Consider the following 15,673-nt stretch of genomic DNA (forward strand, 5'->3'; position numbering starts at 1 on the left):
GAGTAACTGGCTACATGATAGGACTCCGGAGGAGAATGTCACAGATGATGGCTCAAGCTAGTGATAACCTGAAGGCTGGTCAAGCTTTGGTCAAGCATTGGCATGACCAAAGGGCTAACATAGTTGAGTTCGCTCAGGACCAGCTAGTTCTTGTTATGGTGCCAACAAGGCAGAGGGCCTTGCAGGACAAATGGATGGGACCCTTTAAGGTTGTGGGAAAACCTGGAGAGGTGAACTATCTGGTGAACTTGGGTAACCCCAAGGAGGCTCTCAGAGTCTTCCACACAAACAGACTGAAGGCTTACGTCTCTAGGCCTGAAGTAGGAGCTTTGATTCTAGCTTCAGCACAAGAGGAAGAAGAGAGTGAACCTCTTCCTGATCTCCTCAGAGGCTTACCTTTGGATGAAAAAGTTGAAGGAGTTAATCTCTCTTCAAATCTGACACCTAAGCAACAAGAGGAGTGCAAATCTCTGTTAAATCAGTTTGCCCCCCTGTTCTCACTTTCACCAGGCTTGACCTGACTTGGGGCCAGCATAAGATCCTCACTAGTGACAGTCTGACTGTAAAAAGCAGAGGGTACAGAATGTCAGAGAATGTAAGAACCCACATCAAAGGAGAGGCCAGCAAGAGGCTTGATCTCGGGGTAATAGAGCCCTCTACTCGTCCATGGTCTAGCCCAGTTGTGTTAGTAGCAAAGGCAGGATCCAAGGAGTTGAGATTCTGTGTGGACTATGGAGCTCTTAATGCAGTTACCAAGACTGATGCCCATCCTTTGCCAAGGACAGATGAGCTGGTGGATAGACTTGGTTCAGCCAAGCACCTCAGCACATTTGATCTAACGTCAGGCTATTGGCAAATAGCCCTAACAGACCATGCCAAGGAGAAAATTTCATTTTCTACCCCAGTTGGCTTATACCAATTTAAGGTTTTGCCTTTTGGACTGAAGAATGCACCTGCTACATTCCAAAGGATGGTAAATCAGGTTCTAAATAAGATGAAGGACTTCTGCATGGCATACTTGGATGACATTGCAGTGTTCAGCCACTCCTGGGAAGAGCATGTTGAGCACCTAGGACATGTTTTGTAGTCTCTTGAGCAGGCCAATCTGACCAGAAAGGCAAGTAAATGCCAGATTGGACAGAGTAAAGTGGTCTACCTTGGAAATGAGGTAGGAGGTGGAGAAATAAGGCCTTTGCCCAGTAAGAATGAAGCTGTGCAAAATTGGACAACACCTACTACTCAGACCCAGGTGAGAGCCTTCTTAGGTCTCACTGGGTACTATAGGAATTTCATAGATAACTATGGGACCATAGCTTCTCCACTGAATGTGATCTCCTCTCCTAAACTCCCTAAAAAGATCAAATGGAGTGAGGAGTGCAATCAGGCTTTTGAAAACCTGAAGAAAGCCCTTTGTCAAGCTCTAATACTAAGAGCTCCTGACTACCACCAACCTTTCATTGTACAGACAGATGCTTCAAATGTAGGTGTAGGTGCAGTCCTTAGTCAACTGGATGAGAAAGGTAGGGAGCACCCCATTTGCTTCATCAGTAGGAAACTGAAGGAACCTGAGGCAAGGTGGGCAACCATTGAAAGAGAGTGTTTTGCTATTGTGTGGTCTCTGAAGAAGTTTAGGCCATACTTGAATGGTTCTACTTTTGTCATTCAGACTGACCACCAATCCTCGAGATGGTTGATGCAAATGAAAGGGGAGAACTATTGAGATGGTCAATCTGCCTGCAAGGGTTTGATTTCACCATTGAGCACAGGTCAGGGTGTCACCATCAAAATGCTGATGGTCTCTCTAGGATGTTTGTAACCGACTAGAGGTATGAGATTCATCCAGGAGTGGATTCAATCCTCCTGTCCCTTAGTCTGGGGGGGCGAATGTTAGGGATAATTCTCTTATAAGGCTAATTTCCCAAACCCCTTTGCTGGATTTATGGGTTTTTATTTTCTCCTGCTAAGAGTGAGACTCTTTCCTTCCCACTCTTAGGCATGGTTTGAGGCATGTCTTTGACTTGGTATGTGCTTATGGGCTATGGGGTCTTTTACCCCTTAGGGTATCATCTGTTTTGGTATATGTGTCATACAGCACCCTCAGTGCAGTAACACAGGGGTGTCATAGTGACCCCCAAACATAGACTCCATACCCTGGGACTGACTACTGTCTCCCAGGGCATGTAAAGTCACCATTGGCTTTACTAGTCCAAAATTGTGACCATTACCAGTACAAATCATCATATTGTGGAAGTACTGGAAGGGGTTAATTAGATTACCCCTGTGTCTGTTTCCAAGGGGGCATTGTCCAGTCCCCCCTTGTCGAGTTTCTGGCTGGTGGCAGTGGTTACACGCAAAATATTCCACCGGAATATTTCCTATGGGATTTTCCAATTTCATTTTAAACGCATCACTTTTTGGTGCATTGTAAAGATACCGCCGGTTTATTTAATTAATATAAAATCACTGGTTGGGTCTTTTTGCCAGAACTCTTTTGCAAAATGGCGTACGTGTCCATCTCTGTAACTCCAACCAAGGTCGGGCCCTTTGTTCCACATTTTGGCAGGCTTCTCCACAGAAGCCCTCCAACTGGTGCAACTATGTCTGGGATTCACAGGATGTGTGGGTGGGGGAATTGGCACCCTGGACTGCGTTGCCTTAGCAACCCAAGTCACACTCTGTTCTGATTGGCCCAGTGGTGAGCCGTCCGGCTCACCACCTAGCATGTATGAGTGACAGCTAGGCTGTTGAATGGGGGTTTTTCTGCATAAAAGCAGGGCTTTTGGGACTGGAACTTCAGAAGTCACCACAGGACCTAAGAAATCCAAAGAGGGGAGAAGCTGAGCCATCTGCAACAACGACACCACCGGTGGAGCCCTGCTGCAATGACCTCACCACTTTCCCGACGACAAGAGAAGATCTTCAGCTGCAACAGTCTTCTCTCTCTGAGCTGGTGGGGACAACTAGTTTCGACATTCGCCTTCCAGGATGCCCCTTGGTCGAATCGCCAGTGCCAAGCACCCTGGTGGCTGGATAGCCAAGCTTCAGTCCACTGGGACAGCAAATAAAAGGAGCGCACCTTCTAACCGAATGAACTCCGCGGCTGGTTTCATCCCTGGGCAGTGCAACGACTCCAAGTTTCCTCCTCGACGAGATCTTCTCTTCCCCTGGTCGAAACCACGAACTGCACTCGCTGCCTGGAACAACTGCCACTGCTGGAGCTTCCTCACTTTCAAAGGTACTGTGTTCGGCCGGGCCTCCTTTTCTTCGGATCGCTAAAGGTGACCCTTAAATCCTTGGCTTTCCAACTGGGTTGGCCCCCAGACCTTCTAACTTTATCTTTCGCATTAAACCAACCTCTTTTGAACATTTTTGCAATGACTTGCGTGCATTTTTAAACTGTGTGATCTTGGGCACATTTCGCCTTGCTCCATTTAAAGTAGCCCTGGCCTATGAACTTTGGCTCTACAGTAGACTCTGCCTTCAATAACTTGCTGTGGTCTTAGAAAAGTGTTGGGAACTGTTTATTTTCATGACCTGTCTTTTTCTCTCCCTCTAACTTAATTATTGGAGTGCCATCTGAGTTAATTGCTCACATCTGTTTTTACAAATAGTGGTGTTCTAACCTAGACTTGTCTAATAATTATTAAGGGAGGTGTATATACTGTATCTAACTGTGTTTTAACTTGCTTTGAATAAATAATTATATACTTTTGATACCAAGCTCTGGTCAGTGTTTGTTTGCTCTATTGTGTTTTTGGCCCTATTGTGTATGCTCTGCCCTACTCATCTTGAGAGACGTCTGACTGCTCAGCCACAGCTACCAGGTACATCTGGGTGGTACAGACTGCTACCAATTGGGTTTACTGCTTACTCATGTAGTCTTAATATTTTTGCAGTGTTCCCCAAGGGAACTGCACAGGATTCTGCCTAACATGGTGCTGTCCCCTTAAGGGACGTGCACGCGGCGCGGCGCCGTGACGTTGCACGCTGCAGCATGCATTATAAATAAAGGGGGCATTCCCGGCCGCGACAGTGCGACCGGGAAGCCCGAGCAGTGCAGACGTGTCCGTGTCAGTCTGTGGGTGCTGGGGGTTTACGGGCATCGCTTATGGGGGTCCTCACAGACTCACAACACTAATCACCCAAGCACGCCCAGTCCAGAGACAGATGCCCGAGCTATTCATGGGTAATATTCCTGGGGGGAGAAGACACTAATCACCAAAGCACGCCCAGTCCAGAGACAGAGTCCCCAAGCTTTTCGGTTCCATGTGATAATATCGCCGCAAAAAATATCGCCGTACAAACATTACGCCATATTTTTGCGGCAATATTACCCCATGGAACCTGCGGGGGACACCCCCGCAACCCCCATATATTTTAAAAGGGAGCGGGGGATACTCCCGCAACCCCCACATCCATTTACCCCATAAATTATCCCCACCAAAAATATCGCCTATGGCTGTTCCCGACGACCATATGTACGGCGATATTTTTGGTGGCGATAATATTACCTGATACCAGCTATTCATGGGGAATGTTCCTGGGGGGAGAAGACACAAATCACTAAAGCAATCCCAGTCCAGAGACAAATTACCCAAGCTATTCATGAGGAATATTCCTTGAGGGGGTTGGGGGGAGCAGATGACACTAATCACCAAAGCACACCCTGTCCAGAGACAGAGTCCCCAAGCTATTCATGGGGAATATTCCTGGGGGGGACACTAATCACCAAAGCACACCCAGTCCAGAGACAGAGTCCCCAAGCTATTCATGGGAAATATTCCTGGGGGGAGACTAATCACCAAAGCACGCCCAGTCCAGAGACAGAGTCCCCAAGCTATTCATGGTGAATATTCCTGGGGGGAGATGACAGTGATCACCAAAGCACACCCGGTTCAGAGACAGATGCCCCAAGCTATTCATGGGGAATATTCCTGGGGGAGAAGACACTAATCAGCAAAGCACACACAGTCAGTGAAAGATGCCCCAAGCTCTTCATGAGGAATATTCCAGGGGGAGAAAACAGTAATCACCAAAGAATGGCCAGTCCATAGACAGATGCCCCAAGCTATTAATGAGGAATATTCCTGGGGGTGGGGGGAGATGACAGAATCACCAAAGCACACCGGTCCAGAGACACATGACCCAAGCTATCCATGAGGCTTATTCCTGGAGGGGGCGGGGGGCAGATGAAAGTAATCAGTAAAGCACTCCCAGTCTAGAGACACATGCCCCAAGCTATCCATGAGGCATATTCCTGGAGGGGGTGGGAGGGGGGGGCAGATGACAGTAATCACTAAAGCACGCCCAGTTTAGAGACACATGCCCCAAGTTATTCATGGGGCATATTCCTGGGGCTGTGGGGGAACGGATGACCATAATCACCAAAGCACGCCCAGTCCAGCGAAAGATGCCCAAGCTCTTCATGCGGAATATTCCAGGGGGAGAAGACACTAACCACCAAAGCCCACCCATTCCAGAGACAGGTGCCCCAAGCTATTCATGGGGAATAATCCTGGGCGGAGAAGACACTAATCACCAAAGCACACCCAGTCCAGAGACGGATGCCCCAAGCTATTACATACTTGCCAACCCTACTGATTTAGGCAGTAGGCTACTGCTTTTTAAGCAGTCCTACCGCCTACAGATTTGGGTGACAGATCCTACTGCTTTTTACAGTGGCAGGTAGTTTATGTGACTCTAAGGCAGTTCATCTGTGCGGTGGGTGGTTAAGTGATACATATGAGCGATGGGCTCAGATCAATCCACTGACCTGACAGCTACTTGACTCTGCCCTGCACCACTGTCCGGAAAAACCTTAGGTGAACCACCAGTGAAGGCAAGTGGCATCGCGTACCACCATCTCACAGCATCTGCCTACCAGACTGAGGGGGGTATCAGTCTCCATGTTGTTTGGTGTTCAACCTGCACTGCAGGAATAAATATGTACTGCCTGAGCTTCTGCTACAGAGCAGTGGCAAACGTTGCCTACTAGCTCTCTGTAATTATTTTCTGTGAAGTTAGATAATTTAATTTGGTGTTAATTTACCATTCACAGTTATACTTTTTAAACATTTGAGCATCTTTTCATGTTGTGCTGTTTCATGTGTCGTGCATTTTAAAATGCTCCAGTGGTGACAACAATGTATGTTTTGTAATTTCCTGTGATTTCATTGTTAAGTATTATTTTTGAAACTTGAAAAATCCTACATCTTTTTGGTCACAGAATGTTGGCAAGTATGCTATTAATGAGGACAATTCCTGGAAAGGGGGGGCAGATCAGACAGGAATCACCAAAGCACTCCCTGTCCAGAGACAGGTGGCCCAAGCTATTCATGGGCAATATTCCTGGGGGGAGAAGACACTAATCACCAAAGCACTCCCTGTCCAGAGACAGATGCCCCAAGCTATTCATGGGGAATATTCCTGGGGGGGGAGAAGACGCTAATCACCAAAGCACACCCAGTCCAGAGACAAATGCCCCAAGCTATTCATGGGGAATATTCCTGGGGGAGAAGACACCAATCACCAAAGCACTCCCTGTCCAGAGACAGTAACCCCAAGCTATTCATGGGGAATATTCATGGGGGAGAAGACACTAATCACCAAAGCACTACCTGTGCGGAGACATTAACGCCAAGCTATTCATGGGGAATATTCATGGGGGTGTAATGGGCAGACCCGTGCCTCGGGCCGCCTTGTACTCACACAATCATGCACACAATCACTGAGCCGATGCAATACACGTCTGTGCTTTCCAAGGTCCCTGCGGCAACTGCCGCACAGACCGTCTTTATTCATACTGCACATGCGCGGCCCGAAACGAGGCTTGCGCATGCGCGCCTGTAACTAAAGACGTCACATCCCTCCTTTTCTTTAAACAGAAAACAATTTATACCAAACAGGGAACATAAACAACTGTACACGGACCCAACGTGGGTCGCTGACCTGGCTCAGACGTCAGCTCAGTCTCCTGAGTCCAGGACGTAGTCCTTGAGACGAACAGGCAGTCTGCGACCCTGTCGCGTGGGATATCGGCTGCTACTACGTGGGGTCGGCAGCGGGTCATCAGTCTGTGGCGGCATATCCGTTGACAAGTCCACTGCTGGGTTCTCGGACACTACTTCGGGCAGGGACACTTTTTCCGGTCCTTCCTCTGGGCGTTGGACATCAACTTTCTTGAAGAAGGAACGGTTGCGGGTGACAGTCCCTCTCTCGTTGGCCGCTGTGACCATGGTCCCCTTGACATGGGTAACTGTCCACGGTTGAGGTTCATACGGGAGTGACAGTTTCCCTTCGAGTCAGCAATTTCGCACGAGCACAGAGTCCCCCACGGCAACCTCCTTTTCTTGCAAACCTCTCCTCGCACTCTCCTTCTCGTTGCGTGCCGCTCTCTCCTCTCGGACTTTGTCGTTGTCGATGACCCCGGGCTCAAGGCCCTCAACCTCCGGGATCAGGCCTCTCGGGCAGCGTCCAAACAAGGCTTTCGGCCGGGGCAACTCCAGTCCACTGGTGAGGTGTGGTTCTGTATTCCCGTAGGAACCCGACCAGTTTCTTCTTCAGATCGCTCCCTCCATTGGCCAATATCCTGAATATCTTGTTAAGTGTCCTCATGAGTCTTTCAACTTCGCCATTTGCACGAGGCCAGAGGGGTGATACCTTCCGGTGCTGGATTCCTTTATCTTTCAGGTACTGCGCGAACTGGCTCCCCGTGAACGGCGGCCCATTATCAGAGCACAGGATCTCGGGGAAACTGTGAGCCGCAAACATCTTGTCTAAGGCCATGATTGTGTGGTCGCTTGCTGTTGACTCCACTAACTCCACTTCTGGATACCTCGACCACTGGTCGACTACAGCCAAAAAGTACATGCTTCTCCCTGTCGACCCAAAGTCAGCGTGGACTGTGCCCCACAGGCTCTCACTTCTCTCCATGGAGCTGATAGGCAGAGCTCTCTCTACAGGACTCGCTGCTTTGCACGGCAGGCACCTCCTCACGTTGGATTCCACAAGGCCTTCCAGATCCGGAAACCATACTTTGGGTCTCAGCCGCGCCTTCATCTTTGCGACACCCTGATGACCTGTGTGTGCCAGTTCCAGGACACAAGCCTTCAGTGTCTGCGGAATGACAATCTGCCTTCCACGCAGCATCAGCCCGGCATCTGATATCGAGAGTTCATCCCTTACTCTCCAGAGTGCATAGAGATCTCTCTGGGCCCTGACATCTCGCTTGGCGTTGTTCTGGAGTACCTCTTTCCAATCCAAGCTTCTTACCGTGGCCTGAATGATTTTAAACACTTCGTCCATCGACGATTCTTCGGCCACTACTTCCCTAGACAGTGCCATCGGCATCGCGCTCTCCACAATGCTGTGAACGAATTCTTGGCATTCCACCAGCTCACTGGGCCCCTGCCCTCGCTCATAGTTCGGGTGGTGGGACAGGTAATCCACTGGATTTTTCGTTCCTGGTCGGTATACGAGCTTGACTCCATACTCGATGAGCGCGAGCATCCAGCGCTCGATCCGCGGGCGAGGCTTCGACGACACACCCGCTAGGATGGGCAGAATCGGCTTGTGGTCCATCACGACTATCACAGGTTTTCCGAGGATATACAGGCGAAAATGCTGGCAGCCACATAAGATGGCCAACGCCTCCCTCTCAATCTGCGAGAAGCGTCTTTCGGTGTCCGTGAGGGCCTTGCTCGCGTAGGCGATGGGGCACATGTCACCTCTGGCGTCGGATTGCATAAGAACAGCACCCAGTCCTACCGGCCTGGCATCTACGACAATCTCTGACTCTGTGGTGGGGTCAAAATACGCCATTGTTTTCTGATCCGAGAGGGCCCTCTTGATCTCTAGGAAGGCATCCTGTTCTCTCTTGTCCCACACCCATGTGGCATCGTTCTTTGTCAAGGCTCGAAGAGGTTCGGACAAGGACGCCAGACCTTTGATGAACCGCCCACAGTAGTTAACCATCCCCAGGAAACTACGTACCTCTGTGGGGGATTGGGGCGCTGCAGCCTCGCGGATGTCCTTGATTTTCTCTGGGTCCGGTGAAACACCATTGGCATGGAAAATGAACCCAAATAACCCAATGCGATCCTTGAAAAATTCACCCTTGCCTCGATGTAGGGTAAGAGCCAGCTCTCACAGCCTTTGCAAAGTGGACTCCAATCTCTTCATATGCTCAGCTTGGTACTCAGCGAAAACCAGTGTGTCATCACTCATATTGAGTACCCCTTGGAGCTCAGCTAGCGCTCCCCTAATGGCATTTTGGAAAACTTCCGCCGCAGAAGAAATGCCGAAACTTAGGCGTTTAAACTGATAGAGGCCCTCATGAGTGGTAAAAGTCGTAGGCCCTCATTACGACCCTGGCGGAAATCGCGGTGCAAAATGCACCTTGGAGCACGGCGGAAAGCTGCCGATAGCGCCATGGGGGTTGGCGGATTTTCCGCCCCATTCCGACCTTGGCGGGGCGGTAAATCCCCATCCCCCATTTTACCCTTCCCCATTCCCATTTTTGCCCCATAGGGTATAATGGGAGTGGGGAAGGCGTTCATTACGCCACCTCAAAATACGGTGGCGTAATTAACGACAAGGTCCCGTAGCGCCATGGATTTCTCCGCCCGGAAAAACCAGGCGGAAAACGCTCCATGGCGCTACGGAATCTCGTAGTAGGGCGGACGGGTCCGCCGCGAATAACGCTGGCGTAAACCCACTCCGCCAGGGTCGTAATGAGGCCCGTAATGTACTTCGAGTCCGGGTGGAGCTCTAGCTGGTGGTACCCCGACCTCAGATCTAGCTTAGAGAACACATTGGCCCCTTGTAGCTCACCCACAATGTCATCCAGCGTGGGTGTTATGTGCCTCTCCCGTTTGATGGCAGCATTCGGAAGACGCATGTCCACACAGATGCGGATGGCACCTGGCTGTTTAGGTTTTGGCGCCACTACAATGGGCGAGATCCAGGGCGTCGGCCCTTCCACTCTTTCTATGATGTCCATCTCGACGAGTAGTTGTAATTCCTATTCTACCTAAGCCCGGAGGTGGAAGGGAAATCATCAATGCTTTAGGGCCGTGGGCCGAATGGTGTCGTCGATGTGTAAACGCACTGGGGGTGCCTTCAACTTGCCCACCCCCTGAAAAATGCCAGAGAACTTGTCTAGGAGTTGGTCCATGTCCACCTGGTACACCTCGAGATCAAAGTGCATAATGTCCAGCGCCTCCGACGCCGCACAGTTTAGCAGTGAGTGTGGGCTGACGTCGGTGACGAAAAATCTTGCTTTGATGGTTCTGGCCCCCAAGTTACGGGTGCCACGAACACCCCTTGACTGGGTAGCGGTGTGTCACCCCAAAAGTGAATATTTTCACCTTTGAGACATCCAGCGGGGGAGGGCCAGGGATGGCCTTGTAGTGTTCAGTGGCAAGTACACAAACAGAGGCCCCAGTGTCAATCAGTACCTGGGTGGGGGCACCTTGAATGTCCACAACACACGTAGGTTGTCGTCTTTTCTTCACTCCTGTTGCGAGATTTGAAATAAAGAAAATGTCCTCCTCCTCTTCCTGTTCTTCCGCGACATTGAACTTCTGAGTGTCCTGCTCCAGCGTTGCGATGCTACGTTGTCTCCGAAAACCACCTCCGCTCGCCCTCGCTGCACCTCGGTGCGTGGTTACCGGGGCAGCTGCGCGACACATCCTGGCATAGTGACCAGGAGTGTTGCACCTTCCGCAGACCCTTGTCTTCGCAGGACAGTCCTTGGAGTAGGGCAGATCATACCCACAGTATTGGCATATAGCCGCAGTCTCCTGCGCAGAAGCCACCTCCTGGCGCTTCTGGCTCCAGCGTGATTTTGATGACGCCTGCCTCCCCACCGCAAACGCCTCTTCACATTTGCCTGGGCGCACTGCTGCATCCATCTTTGCACCTCTTGTCTCGGCAACCTCATACACTCTGCCACTGTCCAATATTTGGGTTAGAGTCATACCTGGCTCCCGCAGAATCTGCCTGCGTAGCTTGCCGGAACTGCAGACTTGGATCACTTGTGTGCGAACCATGACCTCTTCATTGTCCCACCTGCAGGTGGTTGCCATCTGTCGCAGACGTGCGCAGAACTGATCGAGAGATTCATCCTCACGCTGCTTCTCCCGGCACATGAGAAATCTATTGAAGTCCACGATGGATAACGGAATTAAATAATTTTGCAGTGCCATTTTGACGGCGTCATACGTCACTACCTGCAAGTTTAGGGATTCATAAATGCGGAGAACGTCCATGCCTGCTGAGTAGAGCAGTGTGGCCCTTTTCGCATCATCATCTGTCTCTCCAGTTGCTGTGAAAAACATGTCTAATTTCTTGATCCACAGGAGCCATTTAGGGCCCAATTTTGAAGGTGGGCCAGAAGTGTCAAATTCCTGCATTGGCAGCAACGAGCCATGTTGCTGACGCACCACTCTTGGTGGCGCGGATGCCTCTCCATCACTGTCCGTCATCTTCACAGGTCGCACAGGCACCTCAGTCTTAGTGTAGAAGCCGCAAACCTGGCTTCAACGGATGTTGATGTACCTGGATGCGTGGGCTGTGGCACTGTGGTGCTCTGGTGGTGGTCCCCTCCAGCAATTGGTTGGCAGTCAGTCCCAGGGTAGTCCTTCTGGCACATTGCCTCCAAGAACCTGTGGTCCTAGGTCACAGATGCAGTCCTCATAGGCTGGAGAACTGCAAATGTTCCAAAAATTGAGGTTTTTTATGTCCCTCAGCACGTGGGCAGCGCACAAGCACCCTCGCAGGCCACTACTGCCTCACGCACCGAAAACAAAATGGCCGCCATCACTTGCGTCGGGTTCGGGATGCATTTGAAGAAAAATGCCCGTTGTTGACATGCTGGCGCGTGTCGAACGCTTTCTCCGTTGCATCCCGCCTCGTCGCCAATTTAATGGGCGGACCCGTGCCTCGGGCCGCCTCGTACTCACACAATCATGCACACAATCACTGAGCCGATGCAATACAAGTCTATGCTTTCCAAGGTCCCGGCGGCAACTGCCGCACGGACCGTCTTTATTCATACTGCGCATGCGTGGCCCGAAACGAGGCTTGCGCATGCGTGCCTGTAACTAAAGACGTCACAGGGGGGAGAAGACACTAATCACCAAACCATGCCCAGTCCAGAGACAGGTGCCCCAAGCTATTCATGGGGAATATTCCTGGGGGAGAAGACACTAATCACCAAAGCACGCCCAGTCCAGAGACAGATGCCCCAAGCTATTCATTAGGAATATTCATGGAGGGCAAAGACACTATTGACCAAAGCACGCCCATTCCAGAGATAGGTTCCCCAAGCTATTCATGGGGAAAATTCCTGGGGGAGAAGACACTAATCACCAAAGCACGCCCAGTCCAGCGAAAGATGCCCCAAGATCTTCATGAGGAATATTCCCGGGGGACAAGACAATAACCACCAAAGCACGCTCAGTCCAGATCCAGATGCCCCAAGCTATTCATGAGGAATATTCCTGGGGCGGACACTATTCACCAAAGCACGCTCAGTCCAGAGACAGATGCCCCAAGCTATTCATGGGGAATATTCCTGGATGGAGAAGACACACATCACCAAAGCACACCTAGTCCAGTATCAGATGCCCCAAGCTATTCATGAGGAACATTCCGTGGAGGGGGGGCGCGAAGACACTAATCACCAAAGCACTCCCAGTCCAGAGACAGATGCCCCAAGCTATTCATGGGGAATATTCCTGGGGGGAGAAGACAGAAATCACCAAAGCACGCCCAGTCCAGAGACAGATGCCCCAAGCTATTCATGGGGAATATTCCTGGGGGGAGAAGACACTAATTACCAAAACACTCCCTGTCCAGAGACAGTAACCCCAAGCTATTCATGGGGAATATTCCTGGGGGGAGAAGACACTAATCACCAAAGCCATAGCTCTCAACCATTTGTGTCGCAAATGCGGGTGAAATCACCCGATTTTGTTATTGGCGGGTGAGACGCCCATTGAAATGAATGGGGGTGCTGGAGGCTTGGCGGGTGAGTCAGCTGTTTACAAGGCGGGTGACACCCGCCAAAAGCGTGAGAGTTGAGAGCTATGCCTTAACAAGGCGGGTGACACCCGCCAAAAGCGTGTGAGTTGAGAGCTATGCAAAGCACGCCCAGTCCAGAGACAGATGCCCCAACCTATTCATGGGGAATATTCCTGGGGGGAGAAGACACTAATCACCAAAGCACTCCCAGTCCAGAGACAGATGCCCCAGGCTATTCATGGGGAATATTCCTGGGGGGAGAAGACAGAAATCACCAAGCACACCCAGTCCAGAGACAGATGCCCCAAGCTATTCATGGGGAATATTCCGGGGGGGAGAAGACAGAAATCACCAAAGAACGCCCAGTCCAGAGACAGATGCCCCAACCTAACGCCCAGTCCAGAGACAGATGCCCCAACCTATTCATCGGGAATATTCCTGGGGGAGAAGACACTAATCACCAAAACACTCCCTGTCCAGAGACAGTAACCCCAACCTATTCATGGGGAATATTCCTGGGGGGAGAAGACAGAAATCACCAAAGCACTCCCAGTCCAGAGACAGATGCCCCAAGCTATTCATGGGGAATATTCCTGGGGGGAGAAGACAGAAATCACCAAAGCACGCCCAGTCCAGAGACAGATGCCCCAAGCTATTCATGGGGAATATTCCTGGGGGAGACACTAATCACCAAAGCACTCCCAGTCCAGAGACAAATGCCCCAAGCTATTCATGGGGAATATTCCTGGGGGGGAGAAGACACTAATCACCAAAACACTCCCAGTCCAGAGACAGTAACCCCAACCTATTCATGGGGAATATTCCTGGGGGGGAGAAGACACTAATCACCAAAACACGGCCATTCAAGAGACAGATGCCCCAAACTATTCATGGGGAATATTCCTGGGGGGAGACACTAATCACCAAAGCACGCCCAGTCCAGAGACAGATGCCCCAAGCTATTCATGGGGAATATTCCTGGGGGCGAAGACACTAATCACCAAAACACTCCCTGTCCTGTCCAGAGACAGTAACCCCAACCTATTCATGGGGAATATTCCTGGGGGGGAGACACTAATCACCAAAGCACTCCCAGTCCAGAGACAAATGCCCCAAGCTATTCATGGGGAATATTCCTGGGGGGGGGGAAGACACTAATCACCAAAACACTCCCTGTCCAGAGACAGTAACCCCAACCTATTCATGGGGAATATTCCTGGGGCGGAGACACTAATCACCAAAGCACGCCCAGTCCAGAGACAGATGCCCCAAACTATTCATGGGGAATATTCCTGGGGGGGAGAAGACACTAATCACAAAAACACGGCCATTCAAGAGACAGATGCCCCAAGCTATTCATGGGGAATATTCCTGGGGGGGAGAAGACACTAATCACCAAAACACTCCCTGTCCAGAGACAGTTACCCCAACCTATTCATGGGGAATATTCCTGGGGGGAGACACTAATCACCAAAGCACTCCCAGTCCAGAGACAAATGCCCCAAGCTATTCATGGGGAATATTCCTGGGGGGGGGAGAAGACACTAATCACCAAAACACTCCCTGTCCAGAGACAGTTACCCCAACCTATTCATGGGGAATATTCCTGGGGGGAGACACTAATCACCAAAGCACTCCCAGTCCAGAGACAAATGCCCCAAGCTATTCATGGGGAATATTCCTGGGGGGGCGGGGAAGACACTAATCACCAAAACACTCCCTGTCCAGAGACAGTAACCCCAACCTATTCATGGGGAATATTCCTGGGGCGGAGACACTAATCACCAAAGCACTCCCAGTCCAGAGACAAATGCCCCAAGCTATTCATGGGGAATATTCCTGGGGGGGGAGAAGAAACTAATCACCAAAACACTCCCTGTCCAGAGACAGTAACCCCAACCTATTCATGGGGAATATTCCTGGGGCGGAGACACTAATCACCAAAGCACGCCGAGTCCAGAGACAGATGCCCCAAACTATTCATGGGGAATATTCCTGGGGGGGAGAAGACACTAATCACAAAAACACGGCCATTCAAGAGACAGATGCCCCAAGCTATTCATGGGGAATATTCCTGGGGGGGAGAAGACACTAATCACCAAAGCACGCCCAGTCCAGAGACAGATGCCCCAAGCAATTCATGGGGAATATTCCTGGGGGGAGACACTAATCACCAAAGCACTCCCTGTCCAGAGACAAATGCCCCAAGCTATTCATGGGGAATATTCCTGGGGGGGGGAGAAGACACTAATCACCAAAACACTCCCTGTCCAGAGACAGTAACCCCAACCTATTCATGGGGAATATTCCTGGGGCGGAGACACTAATCACCAAAGCACGCCCAGTCCAGAGACAGATGCCCCAAGCTATTCGTGGGGAATATTCCTGGGGGGGGGGAGAAGACACTAATCACCAAAACACTCCCTGTCCAGAGACAGTAACCCCAACCTATTCATGGGGAATATTCCTGGGGCGGAGACACTAATCACCAAAGCACGCCCAGTCCAGAGACAGATGCCCCAAACTATTCATGGGGAATATTCCTGGGGGGGAGAAGACACTAATCACAAAAACACGGCCATTCAAGAAACAAATGCCCCAAGCAATTCATGGGGAATATTCCTGGGGGGAGACACTAATCACCAAA

The sequence above is a fragment of the Ambystoma mexicanum genome, chromosome 2q (genome assembly GCF_040938575.1).
Source record: "Ambystoma mexicanum isolate Mex_15411 chromosome 2q, UKY_AmexF1_1, whole genome shotgun sequence".
NCBI lineage: Eukaryota > Metazoa > Chordata > Amphibia > Caudata > Ambystomatidae > Ambystoma > Ambystoma mexicanum.